This window comes from Oncorhynchus tshawytscha, linkage group LG06 (genome assembly GCF_018296145.1).
Source record: "Oncorhynchus tshawytscha isolate Ot180627B linkage group LG06, Otsh_v2.0, whole genome shotgun sequence".
Classification (NCBI taxonomy): domain Eukaryota; kingdom Metazoa; phylum Chordata; class Actinopteri; order Salmoniformes; family Salmonidae; genus Oncorhynchus; species Oncorhynchus tshawytscha.
Window position 1 is genome coordinate 53855975 of NC_056434.1, and position 7939 is coordinate 53863913.

The 7939-nt window shown below is 41.1% G+C and overlaps 1 long non-coding RNA gene across 1 annotated transcript; it reads right to left on the bottom strand.

Moving 5' to 3' along the window:
* Positions 1 to 6374: 6374 nt before the first annotated feature.
* On the bottom strand, positions 6375 to 7408 carry LOC121846687. Its single transcript, XR_006083634.1, has 2 exons — positions 6946 to 7408; positions 6375 to 6734 (listed from the first exon to the last, which is right to left on the bottom strand). It is a non-coding gene; the product is annotated as an uncharacterized LOC121846687 (long non-coding RNA).
* Positions 7409 to 7939: the final 531 nt, after the last annotated feature.

Sequence of the window (7939 nt, forward strand, 5' to 3'; positions counted from 1 at the left end):
GAGATGTACAAACTACGGCATAAGGGAATGATAAGCGGATAAGAGGCAATCCGTAATTTCGATTAAGACATTCATGAGCGGGTTAAGACAGACGTAGTCAATAACAATTTATTCCGCACTTTTGAAATGTACAGCGACAGAATTCAGAACATGGGCTGTTCTTACAGTATTCTCCCTGTACACCAAGTCAGAACCGTAGGATAAATAAAGGGGACATAAGCAGACAATGAAAGCTGTTACAATAATGATGACATTTCTCTAAAAAGAGGCTATAGGCGACATGTGCACCACCATGTCAAATCAAATTTTATTAGTCACATGCGCCGAATATAACAGGTGTAGACCTTACAGTGAAATGCTTATTTAAGAGCCGCCAACCAACAATGCAGTTTAAAAAAATACAGACAAGAATAAGAGATAAAAGTAACAAGTAATTAAAGAGCAGCAGTAAAACAACAATAGAGAGACTATATACAGGGGGGTACTGGTACAGAGTCAATGTGCGGGGGCACTGGTTAATTGAGGTAGTATGTACATGTAGGTAGAGTTATTGACATGACTATGCATATATGACAACAACAGAGAGTAGTAGCGATGCAAAGAAGGGGAGGGGCAATGCAAATAGTCAGGGTAGCCACTTGACGAGATGTTCAGGAGTCTTGTGGCTTGGGGCTAGAAGCTGTTTAGAAGCCTCTTGGACCTAGACTTGATGCTCCGGTACCGCTTGCCATGCAGTAGCAGAGAGAACAGTCTTTGACTAGGGTGGCTAGAGTCTTTGACAATTTTTAGGGCCTTCCTCTGACACAGCCTGGTATAGAGGTCCTGGATGGCAGGAAGCTTGGCCCCAGTGACGTACTGGGCCGTTCAAACTACTCAGAACAGTAGGCTAAGTTATAAGGGAGAAAATGACCAAATTATTAGGGTGAGGTACATAGGCTACTAACAGCTTACTACACAACATACACTTACCATTACTTTCTTAGCTACAGTATACATACAGTGCCTTTGGAAAGTATTCAGACCCCTTGACTTTTTCCAAATTTTATTACGCTACAGCCTTATTCTAAAATGGATTAAATACAAAATCTTCCTCAGCAAATCTACACACAATACCCAATAATGAGCTCAGGTGAATCCATTGATCATCCTTGATGTTTCTACAACTTGTTTGGGGTCCACCTGTGGTAAATTCAATTGATTGGACATGATTTAGAAAAGGCACACACCTGTCTATATAAGGTCTCACAGTTGACAGTGCAAGTCAGAGTAAAAACCAAGCCATGAGGTCGAAGGAATTGTCTGTAGAGCTCCGAGACAGGATTGTCTCAAGACACAGATCTGGGGAAGGGAACCATTTTTTTTTCATCCTTGAAGATCCAAGAACACAGTGGCCTCCATCATTCTTAAATGGAAGAAGTTTGGAACCATCAAGACTCTTCCAAGAGCTGGCTGCCTGGCAAGCCTGGCAAAACTGCGCAAATGGGGGAAAGGGCCTTAATCAGGGAGGTGACCAAGAATCAAATGGTCACTGACTGAGCTCCAGAGTTTCTCCGTGAAGATGGGTCAACCATCTCTGCAGCACTCTACCAATCAGGCCTTTGTGGTAGAGTGGTCAGACGGAAGGCACACCTCAGCCCGCTTGGAGTTTGCCAAAAGGCATCTAAAGACTCTCAGACCATGAGAAACATGATTCTTTGGTCTGATGAAACCAAGTTTGAACTCTTTGGTCTGAATTACAAGCATCCCGTCTGGAGGAAACCTGGCACCATCCCTATGGTGAAGCATGGAACCACCATGCTGTGGGGGTGTTTTTCAGTGGCAGAGACTGGGAGAATAGTAGGAATTGAGGCATAGATGAACGGAGCAAAGTACAAAAGAGATTGATGAAAACCTGTTTCAGAGTGCTTAGGACCTCAGACTGGGGCGAAGGTTCACCTTCCAACAGGTCAACGACCCTAAGCACAAGCCAAGACGACGTAGGAGTGGCTTCAGGACAAGTCTCTGAATGTCCTTGAGCGGCCCAATCAGAGCCCGGACTAGAAACCGATCGAAAATCTGTGGAGAGACCTGAAAATAGCTGTGCAGCAATGCTTCCCATCCAACCTGACAGAGCTTCAGAGGATCTGCAAAGAGGAATGGGAGAAACTCTACAAATACAGGTGCCAAGCTTGTAGCATCATACCCAAGAAGACTTGAGGCTGTAATCCATGCTAAAAGGTGCTGAGTAAAGGGTCTGAATACTTATGTAAATGTATAATTTCATTTTTTTTTTTTTTTTTAGAACAAATTTGCTAAACATTTCTAAAAAACAGTTTTTGCTTTGTCATTATGGGGTATTGTGTGTAGATTTATGAGGGGAAAAAACAATTGAATCAATTTTAGAATAAGGCTGTAATGTAACAAAATGTGGAAAAAGGCAAGGGGTCTGAATACTTTCCAATTGCACTGCATCTCCCTGCCATATTGCATACAATTTTAGAATAAGGCTGTAACATAACAAAATGTGGAAAAAAGGCAAGGGGTCTGAATTACTTTCCAATTGCACTGCATCTCCCTGGCATATTGCATAATTTATGCAGGAGCATTCAAGACATTTTGGGACTCACCGTTGTACCAAATACAGCTGTCTTCTGTATTCCCCCCCTACCTTGTCACAACACAACTGATTGGCTCAAACGCAGAGGAAATACTTTCCACAAGACACACCTGTTAATTGAGATGCATTCCAGGTGACTACCTCATGAAGCTGGTGGAGAGAATGCCAAGAGTGTGCAATGCTGTCATTAAGGCAAACGGTGGCTACTTTGAATAATCACATGATTCCATGTGTCATTTTATCGTTTTGATGTCTTCACTGTTATTCTACAATGTAGAAAATTGTAAAAAAATAAAGAAAAACCTGGGATGTGTAGGTGTGTCCAAACTTTTGACTGGTACTGTATCTCCACATTCTGTCTCTCTAACCAAGTCCCGGTGTCAGAGACTAAACAATGAGTTAAGAATATCTGCATTAATCTACAGTATGTCATTGGGGAAAGAGTGAGTGATTATGAATGTATGCGTTTCTCCTTTATCTCCATTATCTCATTGGGCAAGGTTCCCCACTGACAGCGGGTGATTTTATTTGCCCTGAAAAGTTTGAGCAAAATAATAATAATAAATTGTTGGAGACTGTAAAAACACAAGCAAATAAGCTCCCAAGGGATTTTAATTCAGGAAATATGTTCCAAAGTAATGCCACGCATAGTAGAGAGATGTATGTGATCGTAAGTGAAATGTACAGAAATGTACAGAATTTATTATGTTTTAGTCAAATATTTTGGATTCTTGCGGTCAATTTGCAATCTACAAAATACTTGTAATTATGTTCCGGACCCCTGACAATCCGTCATGTGTATATGCGTTCTCGTTTTAGCAGAGGCAGCTCCCATCTCTCTCTCGCCCTCCCTTCCCTCAACTCATCCTTTCTTCCCGAGTGTTAAAAAACATTTTTTTGTATGCTTTAAAAGTCAGGATTTCATACTAATTTAGGCTTTTCATCTAGTCGAATTTGCTGCACACGATTGTGGAAGAGAATCGTCTTTTCACACCCACCTGTGTTTGACAACAGCCTATAATTGAACGAATGGCGGGTACAAATAATATTACGCGTCGACGATGACTCCTCAGTATGGATGACTAGTATGCTGATATGTTGCTTACTACATACTTTTTTACTAACCAGTACATTCTAAATAGTATGTAGTACGATGAATACACGGTATGCAGTTTAAGTATTAGGCAAGAGATTTCGGAAGCGGCCAGAGACTAAACAAATACGGATCAAAGTGTCAGATTGTGTTCAGCTCCCTCCTTGCTAAATCTATAACACTGAGGATGGAGAGATAAGGGAGAAAAGGATTTGGTAGGCAGAGAGAGATATTGGAGCTGCCTCCCAGCAAAAACACTAACAGTAAGGAGAAAGGGATGAGATGAAGGGAGGGAGAAAGAGATGAGGGAGAGAAAGATCAGAGCTGCCTATCTGCTAAAACATCAGGAGAGAAAACATACACTGGAGGAAGAGAAAGATGGGGATGCAGACTGACGTTTCATCACAAGCCAACCTTCACCATATATGACGGTCTCCTGCTTTCCGATTAATATTTCAGCTCTGATAAGACTGTGGTCTGTGTGTCTAATGCCATTTGATGAAATACAAAGATAATCCTGTAGTTATGAGTACAACAAATGTGTGCATGTCTCTTTATGTGAGGATCTATGTATCTTTGTATGCGTTTACATCGGTGCCTGTCTTCATTGGTGCATGTGTGTGTAAGCTCACATGTGAGAATGCATGCGTGCATCCATCGTAGGTGAGGGAACATGAGGGAAGTGCAGAATGAGCAGTGAGCGAGGAGAGAGAGGATCCCAGAGGTATTATGCAGCGGAGAGTCTCAGCATCCGATACAATATCTACCATGGTATGACTAAGTGATCCAGGTGTGATGGGGGATATAAACGCAATTGAACAAATCGAGAGAGATGGGTCAATGGACCCAATACCACACCAACATGAAGAAAATGCAATCATTCAGTGCATTGCGCCGCAATAAGCACACAATTAAGAAACCAATACTGACTCAAGGCGTGGAACAGAAATAATTTTCCAACCGTTTCATTCTGAACAGAACCACTTTGTTTCATTCCACTGTTCCGACCAGCAAACTAAAGTTCTGAACCGGTTCGAATCCAAACAAAATTACCTATTTATATAGTTACTTTCTGTTCCTTTTTTAACTTATGAAAAACTCTTTTTTACATTTAGCTCATTGAATTATGTCACCATTCAGTGCAGATAGAGCAGGCAAGCTAGTTTGTTTTACATGCGTGATGGACAGACAAGTGTAGCCTATGGCGCAAGATGCCACAGAAATGTTGTGGTGGCAGAGAGCGAGAGAGTTGAAGAGGAGGCTTGAAGTAATGAGCATCTTGTTATGACATGCATTATACATTAGGTATACAAAATATTAGGACTCCTATTATTGAGTTGCACCCCCACCCCCTTTTGCCCTCAGAATGGCCTCAATTCGTCAGGCATGGACTCTACAAGCTGTCGAAAGCTGTCTGGATGTCCTTTGGGTGGTGGACCATTCTTGATACACACAGGAAACTGTTGAACGTGAAAAATCCAGCAGCGTTGCAGTTCTGACAAAATACTTTGCGCCTGGCACCTCCTACCATACCCCTTTCAAAGGGACTTAAATCTTTTGTCTTGCCCATTCACAAACACAATCCATTTCTTAAATTGTCTCAAGGCTTAAAAATCCCCTTCTACACTGATTGAAGTGGAATTAACAAGTGACATCAATTAGAGATCATAGCTTTCACCTGGTCAGTCCATGTCATGGAAGGAGTAGGTGTTCTTAGGTTCGTATGAATTAGGTTCATAGAATTATATCTACAGTGGTTCCTCCTTTAAAAGTTGCGAGCTTGCACCGTGGGACTTAGAGGTACCCAGCGTCACGGCTTCATTGCTCCAGACCACCACAAGGGGGAGTTAGAAAACACATTATGCATTTGAGTCCCAAGGTTTTTATATGACCAATCATATCGAGTGGTTCCAATGAAGAATTTGACGGGAGCCACCCGTTCCTGGTGGCTTTCTTCAACAAACATGGCTGACTAAACCTTACAGTGGAACAAAATGTAAGTAGTTATAACATCATAATGAGTCAAGCAAAAAATGTACAATTGAGAGGAATATGTTAGCTATTGTAGAGAAATGTTTGTGCATATTTTTTCATCATAAAGTTAATTTACAAAATTCTTTATTTAGCAAGTTCTGACTAGCTAACATTAGCCAGCTAGCTAGCTTGTGTTTAATGTTTTAGGGACTCCAGCAAACCAGCTATCATAGTTGTTGTATCAACTTCAAGTCTGAATGGCATTAATGAAGCCTACGAATAGAGTAGAATATAATAACTTTACTGTGCCATGGAAGTCCTATATACATGTACTGTAGTTATTACCACACGTGAGATCCCCACATTGTAGCCTGTACATTGAATATATTCACTGATCATGAACTGTCCCTTGGCAAATAAAGATGCGGTTCAGGTATGAATCTGAGACATTCTTTTCAGGCATATCAAACTCCATTATTTGAATGATGCTGTGTTTGCATGTATGTATTACAATTATACACTTCAACAGTGTTTACTACTCCTGCTCCTGGGACATCAATGATTACACATTGTAACTATGCAATAGACTAGAAACATGATTGATTTGTAAGTCATATATACAGAAAAAAACAATGCATATCTAACTCCCTTCATCTGCATTAATCTGAGGACACAGGATAGTATTGCAATGAGATACTTAATTTCAACCAGTGGAGAATGTGAAACATTTATTGAAAGACGTTCATTAGCCAGGTGTTATAAATACATCATACATGCATTATAATATTATAATATAGATACAAGTTCAATCTGTACTTCAATGAACATATGGTGTGCATTATTAAAGAAGTAAGAAAGACGAGGTGGGGAGAGAGGTGTGGAAGACAAAGGGAAAGTGGTAAGACCAGCGGTAGACAGCATCCGATTAATGAATTACAGTGCTACCCTAATATTATCTCAGTTCATCACAATCAGTGTCTCCTAACCTTCGGGCCAACTGGGGGCCCAAATCTTAAGAGCGTGTGAGGTGGCGATGATGGGACAGGCTTCCTCTCTCACATCAAAACATACCTGCAGACGAGAGACAGATGGATTGAGAGAGATTATGATTAAGCCTTGTTTTTTCTATTCTAACACGGTCAGTCATCATAATCATCAGGAGGTGAAATTCAAAACTAACTTTGGATCATTAACTCTGGAACTACTACATCTCTATCTGTATTTCAATGTAAAGCATATCTTTAATAACACTTCCTGTTGACCCGACCAAGTGTCCTCTCACCTATGATCATGCTATGCCATCTGTGTCAGCCAGTTCAGATGCATGAGGGGTTATACAAAATGGCAGATATAACCTAGATGATTTAGGGAGAAGGGGGAGAGGGATGAAGTGAAGAAGAGAGACTGATTGTGTGTGGTCTCACCTGGTGTCCACACTAAGTGGCTAAAGAGTACTTTATGCTGAAAAACAGACAAAACCAGCCCAGTCGCAGACATCGACGTCTTGCTCCCAGACAAATTAAACAACTTCTTTGCTCGCTTTGGGGACAATACAGTGTCTCTGACACAGCCTGCAACCAAAGCCAACGTGGCCAACTTGAGGAAAACATGTGTTAACCCTTGCAAGGCTACCAGCCCAGATGGCAACCCTAGCCATATCCACAGAGCATGCGCAGACCAGCTGGCTGGTGTGTTTACGGACATATCAATCAAACCCTCCCACAGTCTGTTGTCCCCACATGCTTCAAGATGGCCACCATTGTTCCTGTTCCCAAGAAAGTGAAGGTAACTGAACTACATGACTATCGCCCCATTGCACTCACTTCTGTCATAATGAAGTGCTTTGTCATGCACAAAGTAGATGTCCTAACCGACTTGCCAAAACTATATTTGTGAAATTTGTGGAGTGGGTGAGTTTTAATGACTCCAACCTAAGTGTATGTAAACTTCCAACTGTATATGTACATATTCTATTCATCCCTTTATATTTGTGTGTATTAGGTAGTTGTGCATTTGTTAGAATACTTTTGAGATATTACTGCATAGAAGCACAAGCATTTCACTACACTCTCATTAACCTCTGCTAACCATGTGTATGTGACCAATAAAATTTGATTTGAGAATATAATGTCAATAGAAGGTACTGTATGTGACGCAGACACCTATCGGAGTGTACCTGAAACATTTAAATATAGAGGGCACTTGGTTATTACAAGGCTAACCCCCAGGGAAATCATGACTTGGCAGCAACAGATAGTCCAGTGAAAATGGTTGTG